This window comes from Megachile rotundata, chromosome 2 (assembly GCF_050947335.1).
Source record: "Megachile rotundata isolate GNS110a chromosome 2, iyMegRotu1, whole genome shotgun sequence".
Taxonomy (NCBI): Eukaryota; Metazoa; Arthropoda; class Insecta; order Hymenoptera; family Megachilidae; genus Megachile; species Megachile rotundata.
The window spans coordinates 19,437,287-19,459,411 of NC_134984.1; the positions used below are offsets into that span (position 1 = coordinate 19,437,287).

At 41.9% G+C, this 22,125-nt stretch overlaps 1 long non-coding RNA gene across 1 annotated transcript in view; it reads right to left on the reverse strand.

Moving 5' to 3' along the window:
• The window catches only part of LOC105663593 (uncharacterized), a 139,941-nt gene that overhangs the window by 23,205 nt on the left and 94,611 nt on the right, over positions 1–22,125 (reverse strand). The window lies entirely within an intron of this gene.

A 22,125-nucleotide genomic window follows, 5' to 3' on the forward strand; every position in this document is an offset into this window, starting at 1 on the left:
ATGTTTACTTAATCGCGCGGAGAATGGGATTAGATATCTCCTGGTGATGCACCCCCTATCCTCGAGTAGCTCCATCTTTTCCTTCGATACATGCCACACCCTGCCGTCCAGAATTATCGTCTCGTCACAGAAACTCCGACCGGAAAATTGATTACAATTCGTATCGGATTATCAATCTTCCTCGACCGAATTTTCTAACGATCTCGGTAAAAAATTCCTTTAAGATTAATTAATTAACTACGAATTCTGAAAGGGGTACTTTTTATTTTAATTCGGTTCGATAGTTTAATAGGAAGAAATGGAATGTGTTAATTCATTATTGTTATTATATATAATATTGAAAATATTTTGGAAGTTCGAGGTGTACAAGATGAATCGTCAAGGGGTGGTTCGTTGGAAGATTGAACTTTCAACGTGGTTCGAAATGGACTAATTTTTAGCAAAAGGAGCGCAACCCGAGACAAACGCGTCGAATTGGATTTCCCTTTTCCCATGTGTTCCCCATTGTCTCCGATTGTTCCCTGACAGCCGGAACGGAACGGAGCGTCGGCATGGGACTCGTGCCAGCCAAATGTTCGCGCAGGTTCAGAAGTTCCGGAGTTTCGAGTTCCACTCTTCGAATTTCCTGATGCTCTATTTTTTTATAGATGCCTATAAATTACTCATCTCTCGTACAACCACATCATTCTCCCTTATAAAGAAAATTCTGCACTTATAATATTCTGAAACTGAGCTACGCTCCACACTCGAATACCTTGACATACTCCAGAAATTCGAAAAATGTGAAAACAAAAGAGATAGCGCAAAAACGCTTAGAACGAAAGAAAGGAGAAGGTCAAGAAGGAAGAAGGTCCAAAAAGGAGAGGACGGAAGAGAGAGCGAGAGGAGGAGGAGGAACACATGTCGTTCGCTGTACCCCGCGGTGCCACGGGGCTTCGATGCGTGGGATTCATATATTAAACGCGAGGCACCGGCCGAAACCTGGCGATCCCGAGAAAAGGATAAGAAAACGTATCCTCGGAGAAGGCGAGAGGGAGACAGGTTGCTGGCTCGATCGGTGAAGAGGACGGCTGCGAAGCGAACCAGAGACAGATGAACTAATGCTCGAAACCGCGGGGGGCACGTGCTTTCGAGCGTCTAATGATTTAGCCGGTGCAACGACGTGCCGTTGGTGGACTGGCACCGGTGCGTTGATACGTTGGTGTCGGTGCTGATGCTGATGCCGATCGCGAACTCGATTTCGAGCCTGACCGCCATTCGTTTCGCCTAGAACGACCGGATAACTCCGCGCGCCGATTTGCGCAAAAACTCGCTCCGAGACTTCGTTACAGCTATTCGTACACCGCTTTTGAATCAGGTTTATCGCTTAATTCGTTATATCGCCAGTAGTTCTAGTAGTAGTATGATCTCGCGAATACAGGTGACACTTAGAGATATTTCCACGAGTTGCACTAGAGCAGTATTACGCTATATATTACTGTGCGTTGCATTTGATACGCACTGCTTTTGCTACGTTTACGATTATCTGGATGCACGACGATATATCGAGCTCTACTGTACATAAGCACTTTAATAGGATTTTAACGAAGGATCTCGAGCCTGACCAGCATTCGTTTCGCGTAGAACGGCCGAGTAACTCCGTAATTCAGAATTTGCAGAAAAACCGACTCGTTCTTCGCGGCTATTCCTGTAGACTAAGCTGAAATTAGGCTTGTCCGCGGTTGGATACGAGAAACGTGGAATTCCAGAGATTTATAACGGTGAGACACGAGGAGCATTTTCGTCAAGGCTCGCTGGAAAGGTTCGTTACGAGCCACGTGATCGATTAACGATCCGACACGCCTCGATCCGTGGATCATCGGTGCACACGACGCGACACGAGCATATTCCAGACGTAACAAGCTCGCCAATCATCAACCCCATGGAAGGTCGGTGCTTTATGATCGCATTCGAAGGACGGTGCACGCGGTTAGGTGCATGTAAAAGCGTTTCAATCTCGTGAGAGAATGCCGTATCGATGCGTAAATCCACGATGCTATTTCTGTCCTCGTTGTTGAATTCGCTGTCACCGGGATTTGACGACTCTGGGGATACATCAGAGTTCAATCTGGAGATTTGACGACACCGTCGACAGGTCGAGTTTAATCTCGAACCGTTTTATTGGAAACTGGGATTGCATTTTGTGAATAAACATGTCGGAGAGATCCTACTCCGTTAAATTTTTTAAATTTATGGTCGTCTACATTTTCTTGGGCGAGAAATATGGGTAATGTTTGCTGTACTCGCGTGATTTCATCCAATACCGAGATTTCCGCGTGTGCAAACGCTTTATCTTGATCGGAATCGAGCAAACGGCGGGGTCAAAGGGGTTGATGGAGGGTTCGTGACCTCGAGTGCGAATCCTGCACATGATCGGACGTTCTATGGGGTTCTAGATACATTGGTCTGTAACGCACAAAGATAGCAAATGTCTACAGTTCCATATAAAGACATAACCTCTATTTACTAGATCTTGGATGAACAAAAATCCTGTACTCGTTATGTCACCATCAATTTACTCATTATCCTGTGTAAATTATGTGTGCATACATATTATCAAATACACCACGAATTTAGATGTTCTTGCGAGCCATGTATTTATCCGGACATTTAAAAAAGGGCGGGAAAAACGATAATAGCGCAAAATCGCGTAAAAGAGGGAGAACATTGGCGAGTTCGACTGTACGTGACTCGCGTCAATGCATCACCAGGGAAAATAATTGTACATGTTGGACGCAGGCACGCACGTTCGACGTAAATTCTTCACGTGCGCAACACTCGCCGTAAATCGTCAGCAACACGCGGCGAGAGCTCCCTTTTTTTCCTTCCGAGAACGTAAATTTCTTCCTTATCGGGAGTAATTTACGTCCGACCGGCCGAAAAAAATAACGCGATTCTGCAGCTTGCACTTTTTTCCCTTTTTTCCACTCTTCCCGGGAGAAAGATATTTTTTCCGTGACAAAGTTCCAACCCTCCGCTTCTTGTAGTATTAGCATAATCGACAGACAGCAGACGATTATCTGTTTATGATATATCGAAGTCTTCAAGGTGTACATTTAGACGCTGACTGTAAATTACCTGCCTAATGTGTTTTTTACAGTCCTTCATACATTACGAATGCGCAAATGTTTATTGATCACTAACTGGTGGAAGTAATCACAGCGATGTAAATAGCCAACAAACGTGGGATAGCGAGTTATAATATTCGCGCTAAATTGTATTCTTTATCAAGGTAAACTCTCGGCTGGAAGTTTGAAAGGGTGAATAAAACGTGAAGATTGCGGTTGATAATAGCTGTGTGCAACAGGGGTTGCATGTAAGACTGCAAGTTGAAGTTAGTAAGGGATTAACTCACGACTCTTTATTACGATATGAATTATCACTCGATCGAAGCTTGTCGATGTAACGATGCCAAGGAAGATCCGAGCAAAAGCATTCTCCGGAATAGTGCCATTAAATCGCAGCATGAATTTCTACGTAATCACGAGCGAACAAGTCTCGCAACAGCGATTACATCCGAACACGTAATAGAGTTACTATCTGTACAAAATCCATCAGAACGATTCGAGAAAACTACGTATTCCACTTTGTGTTATAACTCTGCAATTGCTGTATTAATACGAAGGGCCATATAACGAGAGTCCTTCCTTGAACGACAAAAACGGTCTCGACCCGATGGGAATCGGTTAAACGTTAAAAGTCAAAGGCTTCCACGGAGAAACTGGAACCTATTTCCGAGTGAAACTATTAGGATAAAGGGGAGGAAAAAAAGGGAAAAAAGTGGAGTCAAAGGAAGGACACTTTCGTGGCGGGAATTTTCATCCGGACCGAAATGAAGTTGGCGCGAGACCATAAATCATAGGGAAGGGAAATCCTACGAAACCACTACTGGCTATAAAATTTTATGGTGTTTAGCCCTGACGGCCAGCCCGCACCGTATATCCTCGACGGAAGTGAAACTCGTCGTGGCCTTTTGCGGACCGGGGAACAGGGGAGAGGTCAACGAGGAGGTTCGACTTCGTGCAGAAGGTAAAACTCGCTGCCCTTCGATCAGTGTTTCAACAATATTGGTCGTCCACATTGTTCGATCCTAGACCCGATGGAAAATGACTGGAAAAGGAAAATCGTGATATACGACTTATTACGAGGCCGTGATTTACGACAGACTTCCATGGGAGATCTGTGTCACGTGATGGTGGTCCTTCGGCATCTTCTGCCTCTCTTTTTGTATCTCGACCTTCGAGAAAATTGTCAAATGCTGGATTTTTTGGGTAGTTCCGACCTTCATATTTTATCTTATGTATTCAATCCTTTGGCTCATATGTTTTCTCGAGATGTCCCCGATGTGACATGCAGAGAGGTAAGGTCACTTAGGCAGTAATAATAAAACTGTAGTAATTGTGATAAAAAAGAAATGATTTGCAACGTCATTGAACTTGAAAGGTCATTTTTAATACTGCATCTATTGCTACCATTAATACTGCACTACTGCTGTTAGAATTGCACGTTGAAGACTGGCGACTGCCGCCGAGCTTCAGGTGCCGCGCGCGGTTCCCTTCCGTACATTACACGTCTATTTCGAACATACATTTATCGCTACACTACTAAATTATTTACATAATGACCAAACTTCCTCTACAGCTCTTAACCATTCAAGCTCACGAACAACCAACCACATTTGAAACAACCTGAGCAACCTAACTCACCCCAAACACAGACATCAACCTCAAAGTCCATTTGGCGAACGCAAGTTTCACCTGGAAAATTTCTCGCAAAGAGCAGGTCACACGCGTGTCTCCAGGGAGTGAGGTGTCACGGGGCGCAACTCGCAATAAACCAACAAAGGATGATCCTGCGTTGCACGGGCCATTAACGACGATTCCACGCCGGTGTCGGATGACTTCGTGGAGATCATTGTTGGCCAGCATCCTGGGTGGTTTCGTTTCATTCGATCGCGGAGGGCTGGACCAAGTTCTCGCCCAGGACAATGATCCTCGCCGCTCCTTTTTTCACCGATTGGCCCTGATTCCTTACCTGGCTTCTCTGCACCTCTTTTCACGGACGACACATGACGCCGTGTTTTGGCACTGCGCTTCCTCCAGACACCTTTTCCTCCTCTTCGCGAAGGACATCGAACGGCCCATGCTACGCCGCAGTCGCAATCTTTTACCTCGTGTTTGGGACCACACCGGGGTTCCAGAAAATCGTACCGAATGCTGCTCAATTTCTCGTTCTAACAGCCGCATAATGGTTCCCGTGATTCTGACCAATGCTTGTCCTTTCTTCCGTGATTTAGACGTTCCGGGGAAAGATGGTCGAAGATGGGGTGTTTTGCATCGCGCGGTTTTGGAACTCTGAGTTGGAGGTGGAGATCTTTTCTGCTATGTGCAAACAGTTCCGTATTTTTGAATAGAGGGTCAAGGAGGTTAGACTTGTAATTCAATCTGATCTGGTTCAAAAATTCCTAATGTAACAAAGTTAAAAAATTCTTAAGTACCTGTTGAAGTTTGAAAATTTACAAACTCCCAAAACCTTCACCAAAGTCTGAAATTTACAAACTCTTTAAACTTCTAAAATTCCTGTTCCTATCCAATACTTATTTCCCACAATAAACAGTTCCAAAGTAGACCTTGTGTGTCAAATTCCTACATCCACTTCCTGCCCACTTTCGACCGCCCACCCAATAACTAACACCTCAGTAATTAATCCCCATAAATGAATTATAAGAATGAGCTGATTCCAGGAAGTTCTTATTTACCTATTAGAAAAAATGAAGACGAGCAAAATACTCTGACGTATCCTCGGTGATTTTCGCCGCGGGCAAACTAGGAAGCCTGATTTCAGAATCAGAATGAGCGGCGAAAGAGAATCGTTGTACAGGTAGAGGGAAAGAGGAAACCGAAAGAAACTGACGCAATGGGTGGCTTGATTATAATAGAGGTATCATTCCAGTGAACGATACGCTTCCTCTTCCATCGGATAATTGCAAATGGCGTCCTTTTATGCCAGAGGGGCGGCTGATCAAAGCCGCGGATAAATAAAAGATAATCATCTAATTATTCCATTCAAACGGTCGGCTGCTGATGCTTTGCCTCTCCATCGTGCATCGGACCTCTACGATTGCGTTGTCGATCATTAAGATCTTGCTGATCGTATTTCTTCATCCGCTCCCCCTCGTTCCTAACGAATCATTGTGTAGTAGGGGGTGTTTCGATATATCGCTGCTTGTTTCGAGATGTTTTTCTAATCGAATTCTCTTGCTTCGAATTACTGCTTCGTTGTTCTATTCTGCTTCGCGAATCGGAAATTTGAAGGTGGGTTGAAGTATGCAGTGTTGGGATTTCGGGGTTTGTGGGTTTCGGGGTTTGTGGATTTCGGGGTATGTGGATTTCGGGGTTTGTGGATTTCGGGGTTTGTGAATTTCGGGGTTTGTGGATTTTGGGGTTTGTGGATTTCGGGGTTTGTGGATTTCGGGGTTTGTGAATTTCGGGGTTTGTGGATTTTGGGGTTTGTGAATTTCGGAGTTTGTGGATTTCGGGGTTTGTGGATTTTGGAGTATGTGGATTTCAGGGTTTGTGGATTTCGGGGTTTGTGGAATTCGGGGTATGTGGATTTCGGGGTTTGTGGATTTCGGGGTATGTGGATTTCGGGGTTTGTGGATTTCGAGGTTTGTGGATTTCTGGGTTTGTGGATTTCGGGGTTTGTGAATTTCGGGGTTTGTGGATTTCGGGGTATGTGGATTTTGGGGTTTGTGGATTTCGGTGTTTGTGAATCTTGGGGTATGTGGATTTCGGGGTTTGTGGATTTCGGGATTTGTGGATTTCGGTGTTAGTGGATTTTGGAGTTTGTGGATTTCGGTGTTTGTGGATTTCGGGGTTTGTGAATTTCGGGGTTTGTGGATTTCGGGGTATGTGGATTTTGGGGTTTGTGGATTTCGGTGTTTGTGAATCTTGGGGTATGTGGATTTCGGGGTTTGTGGATTTCGGGGTTTGTGGATTTCGGTGTTAGTGGATTTCGGAGTTTGTGGATTTCGGTGTTAGTGGATTTCGGTGTTAGTGGATTTCGGTGTTTGTGGATTTCGGGGTTTGTGGATTTCGGGGTTTGTGGATTTCGGTGTTAGTGGATTTCGGAGTTTGTGGATTTCGGGGTTTGTGGATTTCGGTGTTTGTGGATTTCGGGGTTTGTGGATTTGGAGGTGTAGGAATTTAGGAATTTGATGGCTTGGAAATTTGTAACGTCAGAAATTTAGGAATTTTAGCATAAAGTAAGGAGCGCTGGAAACCAAGAATTTAAAAACCGAAAGACTTAGTATTTGTCAATATAGAAATTGAGAACTCTAAAAAAAGAAAACGTACAGATTTGAAAATTACAAAATCTGAAAATTTATGAATTTGAAAATATCGAAAACTAAAAGAACAAAAACTTGAAAACCTATAAACTCATAAAAATTCCTTATAAATCTTGAAAATTCCAAATAAAGCTTACGTGATCACATACCTACCTAAACCCCTAATTGGCATCTAATCGAAACACACTACCGTCCGGTGGCAGTAAATCTGACAAACCATTCAGGCGTGTATAACAAGGATTGGTACGAGTTAGGCTACCGAAGAAAGGGGACTAAAAATCGAGAAGGGATCGAGGGATAACGCGATCCGTGGATCGTCGACTAGGTGTGACCGAGAACGAGCACGGGTGAGACGGCGTGTCTCCTCGAATTCGAGATAAGAATCTGTCACAGGCTGACTGGCTGGTATACTAATGCCAAACGACAAGATACTTACTACCAGATAAAATGCCGGGAACGTTCGACCAGTCATTCCTGATGCTGCGACAACGTTCAGCCTCCGACACCTGCGACCGCGTTCTGCGAATCTGCGCGGTGGTCCTCTGAAGCGCGTTACAAAAACGGAATTATTTACCTGCATGTTTAAGAACTATTCGAAGCATGCTTTATCATTTATGCTACAAGCAATGATCATTATACATTGATATTATTTAAGATGATGTTATTAATTGCGGAATGTTGACATGGACATATAGTTGATGTTTGTTGACGTTAGAGCAATGATCATTATACATTGATATTATTTAAGATGATGTTATTAATTGCAGGATGTTGACATGGAGTATAGTTGATGTTTGTGGACATTAGAGCAATGATCATTATACATTGATATTATTTAAGATGATGTTATTAATTGCAGAATGTTGACATGGAATATAGTTGATGTTTGTTGACGTTAGAGCAATGATCATTATACATTGATATTATTTAAGATGATGTTATTAATTGCGGAATGTTGACATGGACATATAGTTGATGTTTGTTGACGTTAGAGCAATGATCATTATACATTGATATTATTTAAGACGATGTTATTAATTGCAGTATGTTGACATGGAATATAGTTGATGTTTGTGGACATTAGACATTATGCAACTGATGTTGTAGACAATAGTTCAGGTTCTACATACCTGTCTTTAGATTCTTAGTATTTTATATCAAGGTTTGGAGTGTATTAATTTGATGTAAACGTGAGGTGTAATGTAACGATGAAGGGACTATTTGAGAGCAACAAGGATAATTTAAAAAAAAATAGTTTATAACAATATAATTTTGAAATGAATTCCATATGTTCTCCATTGGTAGTCAAGTACATAGCTATTTTAGTTTGAAAGTTGAAAGACAGTTACTTCTTATAAATTTAATTCGATGAGAATATCAAGTGAAGTATAATCATTTCATGGCACCTTAGTCCATGGTACTTAATGCAGGCCTTTTTTATGAAACAACTGTAGACTTTCATGAAAAAATTATACAAAGCATTTGACAATTCCAAGTGTTCTAAAGAACATGTCCGACTGCTTCGAACAATCAGGCAATTGTCCTAAAAAGTCGGAGTCCATGATTCACAAAAGCGTAAGGAATCCCTCGGCGCTATAAATTCCCGTAGGTCCCGAAGTTATGCGAGCCGAGGAGGTGTAAGTTCCCGAAATTGATCGCGAAGGCATCCGAGGAAGCGGCCAGTCGTCCCTGACCGAGTGCCTTCCACGCAGAATCCCAAAAACGAGCGCTTCCGAGCGGACGAGCAAGATCTTTTGGGTCAGGTAGACACATAACGATCTCGGGATCTCTCCGCTCCACCCGGAATATAAACTGTTTCTGGGAACAGACAGTCGTATATCTTGCCGAACGACAATGCCGGAGTTACTCACCCACTCACCCGCCTCGATATAGACGCGTCCGTCGAAATCTCGCTTGCGGGAACTGAGGACTGACGTCCACTTTCGACCCTCTTCGATTTCTTATTCGCGAACACGGATGATCGCTCTGGAATCCCTTTAGAGATCTTTGCTTCACGATTTACTAATCGCTCGAACGTGCTACTCGAACTTAATAGGGATATTTATTGCTGAGAAGGTTAGGATTAGAATTTTGGGTATTCGATGAGGAAGTATGTTCAAGTATGTTCGCGTTATTTAACACTGAAACTACCAAACCGGTCAAATGACAACTCCACAAGTTTCTTATTATAAGGTACACATTTTTTTAAAGTACATGCCTTGAAATCAGCATTGGTTTTCAGCAAGGTAAAGAACAAATGTGTGTACTAATTTATGTTTCGTCGTTTGTTTATTTATTTTTTAACTTCAAATTAAGTACACATTATATGTCGGTAGGATTAGTGTTAATGTGTTTCTAAGCTAGTTTTGCCCGAAATAAACTGCAGACCATATGTTTTTTTAGCGTGTTAATTAGATATGTCTGTGTGCACCATTTATGGTACATGTGGTCTGCAGATCAAATTTAACTACAAATGGTACACGTGGTTGGACTTAATTAGTCACTTGATCAATTCTTCATGTATCATTGAGATGAGGTGGTTGGTAACAGATTAAGGGTTATGTGATTAACTTCTTAAATCTCAAATAACAGCCATCTATAATAGTTTCAGAAATAAAAAATCTAGTGATGGGACAGTTGCTCTTCTAGCTCCACATGTCTAATGTTAAACGCATATAGCAGTAAGAACATAAAATCAATCACGTATGTGTATGATCACGATAGTTCCAAAAATCTGCTCGTTAGACATTCATCCAAAAAAAAAGACGTTTCCCGTGTTTCACGGCAAGGCAGGCGTCCATTCATCATATTCACCGTTACGATAAGTATCGCTTATCCGTCGAGCGATCGGCTTTCAATGAGAGTCTCGCAACACGCCAGCGTAATTCACTCGGTCGATCTTCGCGGCGGACCGCTTAACGCTGATTCAATATCTCGAAGAGCGTCGAATGCAAATCGCGAGCGAGAAATCTGCAGACGCATCCACGCGCGCCGTCTCGGCGTCATCGCGATCGGAATTTATCATCGAGAGGACCGATCGAACCCGATCGATCCGCGTAATTGCCGGCACAATTACCGGCGTGCGGACCGCTCGGAAAGAAAAGGACGTCGCGCGTTTATCGGCCGATCTGGACAACGAGGCGGCGGATGACACGGCGACGCCGCCACCCGCGGCGCGTTTTCTCGCGCGTAGGCGCGAACAATGTTAACGAGAGAAACGGTGGTGAAAAAATTTACGCGATCCTCGACGGTGATCCTTCACGATCGCGCCACGGCAAATTCATTTCTCGGGACTTGTTCGTTTCCCGCGGCTACTTCGCGCCTTCGATGCAACTACGTGGGTGAAACTTTCGACAATCTTCATGATTCGGTTGACAGTTGTACATTTATTGTAAATTCAGGGAGATGGAAATTATTTGGACTTCTCCTGATTTTTAAGTGAGGTACCACTTTATTAGTAAGGATTGGAAGGATTGAAAGGATCCTAACATGTTCTTGATTTTTGAGAATCAACTTTAATATCAATTTTATACATCTTGATATATCAGAAGAGTAAGGTTGATTAGTAGCCTTCACTTATATGTGTTCTTCGAGATAATTTCATGTATTAATTTCTTCGAGATCACTGACCGACAATTAAATTCATTATGCAAACTTTTTTTGATTGTTAAGTGGTGTACCACTTTATTAGTAAGGACGTATTGGAAGAATTAAAAGAATTCTTACATTATTTTGTTTTTTTAAAAATCACCTTAAACGTCAATTTTATGCACCGTGTTTAATATATCAGAAGAGTAAGGTTGATTAGTAGCCCTCACTTACATGTGTTCTTCAAGATAATTTCATGTATTAATTTCTTTTTTGACTGTTAAGTAGTGTACCACTTTATTAGTAAGGACGAACTGAAAGAATTAAAAGAATTCTTAAATTATTTTGTTTTTTTAAGAATCACCTTTAACGTCAATTTTATAAATCTTGTTTAATAAGTCAGAACTGTGAGGTTAATTAGTAACGTTCACTTATATGTATTCTTTAAAATAATTTCATGTATTAATTTGTTTGTGGTCATTGACCTCTCTCTTCTTTAAAGTTCAGCAATTAATGGTACATTTGTTGAGTTCAATAAATAAATTCATTAGTTAAATTCGCGAAGACCTGCGCAAAATATTAAGTCATAAGAAGAACCATTAGCAGGAGTTGATCAGACTAGAAGGATAAAAAGAAATTCCTCGAAAATCCCATAAGATTAGAGTGATCTACGATCTGTTTATATTTCTCATGATCGAGAAAAGGAAAGTGGGGTGTCCCTCGAGCTTATTTTCCATCGAGGTTAACAGATTATGAAGACGTCGCGGGCTGAAATACACGTATAATCGCACCTGTGTGCCAGGTTTTCCCATACACCCTCCGCACCTCTTTCCAGGGCGTGACTTTGAAAACCACCAGGACCCAAACAGGCCTTTTGCCATCCGAGAGGACCAAGAAAACCGATAGAAGACGAACTACTCTCCCTCTTTCTCTGTACTCGTATAGTCTTCGTGCGGGGACCGAGTCTACCTGACTTATGGGGGCCCAGCATTCGGCATTATTTATGACCGAGAGGGCCCGAATGCTCCCAAAAGAACTCTCTCTTCGCTGTCTCTTCGTTCTTCCTCCATTCATCTCGTGTCTCTGTTCGTCGGATCGCGAAACCTTCGATTGCCACGCCGTTTTGCTGAAACACGGACTCGAACCGTGACGAATTTGTCAATGGACGTTTCCGTCGTTTCGACCGGCCATTTTCGACTTCGGTTCTGGATGTCGAGCAAATGTTCCCGTTTTGGATAAATGTAGATCCTTTGTACGATTTCTTCTTGTAGAAACGGCTAGAAGAGGATTCACGACGTTCAAAAATTTTAGAATTAGAAAGTCGTGAAAGGTAAAAAGTCCTAGAGTTCATCATGGAAGTCTAAGTTTGTAAAGAGTCAAAATTCTGTAACCTCAAAGTCCTCCGGTTACAAAGTTCCAAGAGAACAAAATCCTAGAACTTAAAACACCCAGAGTCTCCAAACGAGACCCCAAAGTTTAAGAGCTTCTCCAAGTTTAAAAGTATCCGAGTTTCAAAATACTAGAGATCAAAAACTCGTGTCTCCCGCAACTTTCCACGAATAAACGATCGAAGGAAATCAATCTCGTATCAGTCCTTGATTGCATCTTTTCGTCGAAACGATCGTAGCAAGCATTAACGCGAATAAGTGCATCAATATACCCTCTCGGGCTCAATAATAATCCCTATAAAGATCGGTATCAACTTGGGGGGCAAACAAGCGAACAGCATTAGCGACGTGTTATCGATACGGCGCCCCATAGAAAATCGCTTTAGCGTCGTCGCGAGATCTCGATGCTGCGAGCCCCCACTGCGGCGACACGGAAAATATTTTAGAAGCTCGTACACGATCGTTTATTTCACCTGTATCGTGGACGATTAAGGTTCTCGCGAAAATTAAGACTTTTATTCAGAAAATACTTGCTTGAAACGGATACCTTGTTACTGGAGGTCCAGATTTAGATAGAAAATTGTACGTGTAATTAAAAATTATTTATGTGAACGTAGATTGATCCAAATAAAAATTATACAATGATTCGAGTAAATTGTGAAGTTCTCGAAAGTAGAACTCTATTCCTAGTCTTATTATAGGAAAGGTGAAGAATATTAAAAATTGTATTCAGAAGAAATTATCGTTTGTCCAATGTACAAATAAATTAGGAGCATAAATTAGACACTGTCCCGTGGTGTTCTTGCGGTACAAAAGGAACTGCTTAAAAATCGACGGGCTCATCAGGTCGGGACATTATTGCCCGTCAGGCACATTTGTTTCCGCACCGGCAGGCTATGGTTCCAATAAAAGTATATGCATAATGTTTGAGGAAATCTTGTGGACAACCGTGCTGCGCGTTTTAACGTTCGATTAACCCTAACCTGGACAGAGGATTCGTTGAAGTGTCAGAACTTTTGGGACTTCGAAATGGAACACTTATACCTACCCTGAGAGAAGGTTCATCTTGCCCTGCCTAAAGAAAGAACATTCTATTAATTAATATTTTGTAGACAAAAATTAATGTGGAATTCTCCTATAGTATAATTTACCACAAGTTAAGTTATACCCCCTCTGATAACTTGTTTATATCCATGAACATATATAGAATAGAAATCTATTATTTTCGTGTAAGAAGACTTGAAGTACCAAGTTGTCCAAGTACCAAACCATGAAGTAGACAATAATTACTGTTACCAACTACATAAGTAGAAACTGCCCTCGTTTTTCCCGCCATAAACCGACCACGAGACAATCCTCAATTCTCAAAGAAAGTAATCTTCTTGTACAGTTAACCAGTTAAGGATAACAGGAAACGCAACTAGTCAGATTAATGACAGTGGCCCGACGATCCAATATTCCTACGGCACATAACTCGATTGCCGGAAGATTATCGATTCCATCGTTACGGCTCCTACGCGAGTTCTCTCCATGATCTTTACCATCTGCTCGAGTTCGAGAGTTCCTTTTAACGAAGCTGCCAGCCGGTCCCGTTTTTACGAATTCCACTTTTCTTCGTGCTCTCTACGTGCCTCACATTTGCAACGCGACTAGCAGGTGCGTACCGTGACGTACACAATTACGCGTCTCTGCCCCCCTCCTACTGCTCCACGATAATTAATCACGATTAATAGCCAGAGAACCGGAGAAGAAGCCGGGATTTATTAATCGACCGCGATCGCTCGGGTTCGTAAATCAAAGACGGTCGCTCGTCTTTTTCTGCTCCTTGGGAAACTTATGCACCGGTATATCTCTTCATTTATCCGCTTATTTATCGGACCATCGCGTTTTTTGCGCCTGAAAGAACTGCGGCAGAAATGTAAAGTGGCCATTGTGTTCTCGGTTGCCTCGCTGCGTTACGGGTATATGTAAATCGTCAGCTTTCTGGTTTTGTGCTCTTTCGGTAATTTGTAATTGAACTGAACGTTTTAATTAAATCATTGCAAAAGGTGATCGCACTGGAGTATCCTAATTTAAATGGGACCATCGTAGCTACTCACTTTATTAATTTTTTGAAGAATCTTTGCCTAATATGTTCATCAGTAATGTCACTTGAAATTGTATAGCAAAGTGCAATAATTAAATTGTATAACTTAAGACATAATGAAAGTAGACAAAATTAAGGTAGACAAAATGTTAAACCTTTCAAACTTATCAAGTTTCTTAAAGTCTTTGAAACCTTCAAAAATGACTAGACATCACAAGTCATTTATGATTTTATAATGTCTAGTCATTTTTTAAGGCTTCAAAGACTTTAAGAAACTTGATAAGTATGAAAGGTTTAACATTTTGTCTACCTGAATTTTGTCTACTTTCATTATCTCTACCTTAAGTTATACAATTTAGTTATTGCACTTTGCTATACAATTTCAAGTCACATGATGAACATATTATATTCGAACCTGATAGACTTGTCTACAGTAGCAATACATGTTCAAGAATAAAAATCATCGAAATCAGGCAGAGTACAAGAAAATATGTCACATGTCCCTTCTAATATTCCTCAAATTCGAGTTCCATTGATTTCCCATTCAATTTACCTTGGTAACACGCAACGCAGAGAAAAAGTCCAGTAAATTTGAGACAATCTCAAGGGCCCAGAGTAGCACGAAGGTTCTCGTGGCCTCGCCATTAATTTCTCGATCAACGACGTAGGTAAACGCGCGTACGTCGAAGGAGATATTTACGCGAGCGATGGAGACAGGCGTTCTTGTCGGTCGGCGTCTTTTTCCGGCGGTATCGTGATCCTCGACGGTGATGACGTAGCGGAGGAGGCTGAGGTGCGCCGGTTTCGGACATAAGTCAGCCGGTATTCAATGAGTTCGAGGAAGTTGATCGCCGGTTCTTCGCACGCGAGCCAGCGTATCGATGCTAAACGACAATCGTGCGCCCCACCGGTAGCCCCGGGGCCCGAAAAACTGGACCCGCGAACGGACCCAGCCATGGAACGCCGGTTTTCTGGTAAAAACTGATATCACCGCTCGCCAAAATTGTTGAACACGACGCGAGCCGGTTCCTTTTTTGTGCATACCTGTTTGCGCCGAAGGAAATGCTGCGATAGTCACCGAACACGTTTGTGCAAATCACTATTGTTACGCTCTATGTCGTAGACGCAGGTTCTCCAGGTTCTGCAGGCATTGACTGTATAAGCAATTGGTACTGGATAATTCTATTTGCAAATTTAATCGTTTGATTGTGGTACACTTTCGCAGGAAACAAACATATGCGGCAATGTCTATGGTTGTGAAATATTGGAACACTTATCGATGTGTAACTATTTGTACTTAATGCATTATATTTGTACTTGATAGATGTACATATACACACAGAAGACATATAAACATAGAAGGACATATACACACGTCTTTCACACCCGAAGGTGTAGAAGAGAAATTTTCAAACTTCAATAATTACATACTTCAAAATTCCACAAGTACTTGTCTACAGTTCAGACTTGTCTATATATTTAGATTTGTCTTCCATTTTATTTACCGAAGTATAATTAATGACCACAAATTTTGTGTCAACCAATAGAGACAGCTTAGCGCCCGAGACCATAACCTCAAAAGATTCAGCCATAAAGAGCGACATTCGCAAACCCTTGCCACCGCAGAAAAATCGAAATCGAGAAGAAAAGAAAATCGCGGAAGGTTAAAGCAAGAAACCATAGGTCTCGAAGGTACTCATAGTCGTTGACGTCTCAACTTTCGTCGAAGCGGAACCCACGGTGGTATTTGTTTGCCATTTATGCCCATTTAGAGCGGAACCCCGGGCGTGCGCCGTTGGGCCCCCCTCGTTGTCGACCTCGATTACCCCGAAAAGCGTCGTCTTTCTAAAAACCCGTGCTCGCGTCCCGTGGTTGCTGAACCCTCGCCTTCCGGCCGTTTTCCGAATTTCCAGTGGACAGAAAAGCATTGATTCGCAGCTATGTGTCGCAGCGAGAGAGACCCCCCTGTAGCTTTGTGACGGATTCGTTTAGGTCGACAGGAATTCGCTACGCTTTTTCGACACGGACTCTTGTACCTCCGCGTCTCGAGAACAACGGGACCCGTTGGCTAGTTTTTCACGAAAGCTGCAAGATTTGCTTTCGAGCTTCGCCGGACAGATGCTTCGAAGGATTGATGGAAGAGTTATAAATTAGAGGAGGTCTATTGTCGACGGGGTACGTCTCGGTTTCTGGGCCTGCAAATATTTTCATCCCTCGAGACTGCGACACCTTTTGGTTGACAGGTATTTTTTAATTCTGATAGGCAGTTTATTACCGTATTTAGGTTTGGTTATTCTCGTGACGCACCTGTTCTTCATGGTCCATTTTGGTAACAGAGTTTTATACAGAAAGGAACAAAATTTAACTTGATTTATTTAATCAACTTGATTGATTTATTTATTTATGCTTGTAGCAGATGTTTTGTACATTTATCGTATCACAGTCTGCAAGGCAAATATAAATGATATAATATATGATATAATAAAATTCGTAGCCCGTAGAGTGTCAATGTATACACTACACCATGATGTATATATTATGTATAAACATCCCCTGAATAAAGAATAAAATACCTGAAGAATTTTATGTTACCTTTGCAGACTCTGATGCGATAAATGTACAAAACATCTGCTGTCTACAAGTATAAATAAGTAAGTAAATAAGTCAAGTTCATTAAATAAATCAAGTAAAGAGTAAGTTCATTAAATAAATCAAATAAAAAGTTCATTAAATAAATCAAGTAAAGAGTAAGTTCATTAAATAAATCAAGTAAAAAGTTCATTAAATAAATCAAGTAAAGAGTAAGTTCATTAAATAAATCAAATAAAAAGTTCATTAAATAAATCAAGTAAAGAGTAAGTTCATTAAATAAATCAAGTAAAAAGTTCATTAAATAAATCAAGTAAAGAGTAAGTTCATTAAATAAATCAAATAAAAAGTTCATTAAATAAATCAAGTAAAGAGTAAGTTCATTAAATAAATCAAATAAAAAGTTCATTAAATAAATCAAGTAAAGAGTAAGTTCATTAAATAAAGAATAAAATACTTGATGTATTTTCTTGCATGCCTGCGTCCCTAATCTGGAACCTCCACAGACACGATTAAACTAGGGACCTATTTGCATAAACATTTTGAAAGACAAATTATCCGAAAAGAAGCGAGTAATTGATGGAAACGATAGGGTTCGAAATGAGACGATATTCACCCTCGGATCGAAGCACGCAGGATCGGAGAGAAGGGTTGCAAACGGGTCGGGAATCGGAGGAAGGAAGGCCTGGACTCACGCCGAGTGGGAGTGGCGTGGGTGTGTCCAACACACTAGCTCGCACGATCTCCTATAAACTTTACAAACACGATGTAACGACTGCCGTTCGCGCGTTTTATAGGGATCGGAGGGGTGACCGAGGCAAAGTTTGGCAGACCGCGAATAATGTCCTTGTTTCCCCCTGCGGGGACACACCATCGACACCCCTTAAAATCGACACGGACTAGAATTCATGACTCCACCAACTGAAACCCCATGAATCGTGTGAATTTATTCTCCGACGCCCCCTTCTGTTAATTTTACGGAAACTTCGCTATTTATTATCTGACCGAGGCGTTAACCCCTTTGCGGTCCAATTTAATTCCTGTAACGCTTTTAAATTACAAGGTTTCTAATTTTGAAAATATTCTAATCGGAAAGAAAATTGATAAGTTGATATATCTGATAATATTGATCCTTGTACATCCACGTTTGAAAAAAAGGGAAAGTTCTGCCGGTAATGGCGCACGTTTTTGACTACTTCAAGGTTCGAAACATAAATCTTGTCGTTCGGTCAGAACGGTCAAATAGGTTCCCGAAAGTGCCGTTTGCGGAATCCGGACTGCCATGGATTTCACGTCTGTTTACGTTTCTCGTGAAAAATCGCTTTCCTATTTACACAGCGCGTGTGGTGGGCACATGGCGGAAACGGAGCACAATGACAGAGGCTCCCATGTTCCAACATTTCAGATCCTGTTAAAAACTGACTCCTTTTTCACGCTTGCTGCGTGAAAAAACAGGGACGGTCAAAGTTTACGTCGCGATTCGGACCCGTTGAAACATTTGTGAGCTGAAGATGAAATCGGAGACGTATTTTCGTATACTGCCTCCGAGTTAGTGAATTATTGTTTGGTGAACAATAAGTTGGTAAAATAATTTTGCTTGTTTCTACTAGTATTATGAAGGACGTATAAAGTATTGATCACGACCAATTAACTTTCAGGCAGAAGTCAAGACCTTCATCGGGGACAGAGACACTTAAGGCATTCTGACTTTCCTTTGTCCGTGTCATAAACTTTCGGAAAGTATACACCTGGAATTCACTTTCGGCCATTTAGCTTACGATCCCCTCGTAAACGCTGTCGAAACTGATGTTCGGAAGATCCTGTGCCTCGCTGTTCGAGACGTCGCGTTATTTACGACCCACCTCCTGTCTGGTATTTTTATGATTTGCTCGAAAATATTATCATCGGTAATAAATTGCCGGTGAGATAATAATGCGACGCGATCAACAGATATGTAATCCTTTCGCTCGATCGGGGTTGATGGCATGAACGATTGTGTGCTCCTTGTCAACGTGTTGCAACTTTCCATCGGATACATTTTCACCCGTTATGAATTCATATTGGAACACTCTAAATTAAAATCACAAAGTAGAGCTCTTAATTTCTGAACCAAAATGTCTTCTGTCTCCACCTGTCTATTTCTGCAATTTTAAAATTGTCCAAACTCCTAAATTTGCAAATGTGAATAGTTAGCTGAAAATTATTGTAATGCTGCAAATTATGTAAAATGTCTATCACCTGACACGAAGAACATGTTCATATCAACTATTAAAAAATAGCAAAATGCGACAATGAATCTTGAAGACATTGTTTACAGCATACTTCTTCAAAATTGTGTAAAATGTGCCCAGTAAAAATTACGCACAGCTAGAAAGAAGCGAAGCAATATTTCGAAGCGATAAACTATAAAAAGATGAGAATGATCCTTAAAAGTCAATTCACACTGAACTAATCCTGAAAGCTACCTGACCAAACAGTCAACTATCGACTAACTATCCGAAGATGTCTAGAAAGTGGTACCTGTGCTCCCGACAACATAGCCGGCCACCGAATTTACGATCAAACAAAAAGCTCGCGGCAATAAAGGTGACAAAATATTTCCATCGAAAAATATTTACGACGAGCCGTATTTCAAAGCGACCACGCCACGCCACACCACGGCGAAGATTTCTGCGAGGAAAACGAGCTGGACCATTGTTCACCTTAGCCGAATCGACTATTTATTGGTATTCGTGTGGCTGAAGTACGTAAATCTTGCGAGCTGCCGCGAACGACACGGGGGCAGCATCGAACCTCGTAATTTCCTTCTACGTCATTGCTGGAATTTTGTGAAATTAGTTGATATGGTGAACTTATTCTGCAGTTCCGCTATTATTACATGAAACCTTGTAATTTTCTTCTACAACGTCATTGTGTAAAATTTCGTGAAATTGCTTGATCTGGTGAACTCTGCAGTTTCACTATTATTCTTATTCTACGGATATCTACTATTCTATTAGTTCACTGTTTCATTATACTACCCTACTACTTCACTGTACTGTAATACTGTTATTCAATTTTCTCCCTGAACACCACTCTTCTGCGGTCTGCTTGTAACCCTTAAAGTCCACACTTTCCTAAAATTACGTGAAGTGTACACTGTTGTTCGACACCCGGGTATTCATATGTGTACTATGTCTTAGGTGTTTTTGTACAAAAACTGAACGAGGTTTAATGCGTCCACTATAATGATACAGGAGTCTCATAGAATTTGAAATAGTTAAAAAAATCTTTAAACAGCAAAGTGGAAGCTGTGTGTCAAATACAGGGTGTATTTGAAGGGTTAATTGATCAGGCCCTCGTTCCTACCGAAACTTGTTAATCGAGGCAACCTCGAGGAGGCCAAAACTCCGAAATAGTGTCAGAGCTAAAGTGTACTCCTCAATTAGTAAATTCGTCCCGTCTGCCAGAATAATAAATTACACGTCGTTAGTCCCGTGCTCGTCACACGCGCCCGCAGACGCAAGAAAGAGGGCCAGGCGGGCGGGGAAACGGTCGATTAAAGGAACGATCAAAATGCCGTGGCAATTTACGGGCGGACCCGCGGAATAATTGTCATCGACGATGTCCCGTGGCACCGTGGCGCCACCACGGGCCAATTAGCCGATGCAATTAAAGAATTACGCGCCGAACGAGTCTAATCCCGCGAACGGTTCAAGGCAGGACGTCTTCCGAAAGGACCGCAACCGCCAATGATCCTGGAACGAAGGGGACACTCGCGGTGCCACTAAAATCGACCATTTACGATTCCGTGCCGTGCATAATGTGCTAGACGTCTCCATAGTTTGTCGTCGCTGCGACGACTGTGTTCGACTCTGCGGATGTTGCCGGGCGACGGCCTGTTTCGAGACTGAAATTTGTTGGATGCCTTTCGTTCAATGGATTTTACTGCCGCATGAAACGGTATACACATTCGGATGCGAGATAAATTTCCTCTGAGGTGGCAGAAGCGATGCGCGCATTAGGATTCTTACTAGGATAGAATTCTCTAATATTCTCTAACATAGATCCTCTAAAATAGTTTGGGATTACTTAAGATTTTCTAAGTTTCTGAGGATGTTGAATTTATATAGTGTGTACTAGAAATTAAGGAAGTAGTTTATTGCAACGAGGATGCAATGACCATGGTTTATCCTACGAGTCTCGACAGAAGTCTCGACAATAGCGAATGAAGGTACAGAATAATATATGCGCGCACTTCAATGCATACTAATTAAAAATCACGTGGTGTAACGTTGCAAGGCCATCCACGTCGATCCTGAAGTTGCAGTAGCAACAGTGCTTCAAGTACAATTTGTCTCGTCTCGTGAAACATCAAGATTCTTTTCAGCATTCTGTGCTACTCTTTAAAATTCTGTAGAATTCAAGTATTTAATAAAAATTGTTTTCACTACAACAAGGAATGATACGAAGATCAAAGCGTTAGGCTTTATCTTAACAAAGTATAATTACAACGAACAATAGCTTATTACAATAACTTATTACAATATGCAGCAAGGCATAAAAATCGTCTTCTAAAATTCTCGGTAAATCCCCTCTCGAAAATGTGCGTTCAAGGACTGGTTCGAACGATTCGATCGATTCGGTCGAACCATCAGCCGAACAACTTTCCCCGTCGTCTGACAGAAGATCGAGCAATGGGAACATCCATAATGACAAACCGTCCCGATCTCTCGCGAACGATCGGTTCAGGGCCGTGGCCAATGTTATAAATGCATCCGGGGAGGAAAACGTAGCGGGGCAAGGGGCGAGGACTCGAAGGAAGGATCTATCGATAGCCGATATCCTGGCTGCGTTTGGTAGACGCGACCGGCTCTCGGCAAAGATCGATTTGTGTCGAGGCAGTTCGAGAACGCGAGATGGATGGGCCAGAGCACGAAATCTATTAGTCATCACCCACACGATTGCGGGTGTCCCGTTCTCGAACCCTCTCGTTCTTCTTGCTCGATGGTGCAGACAGGTACGTCCGATCGGCGTTATTGTGGCCGACCAATCGCGACGCCCGGGTCTGTGCATCTTGGAATGTTAATGCGTTCATGAAATACAAA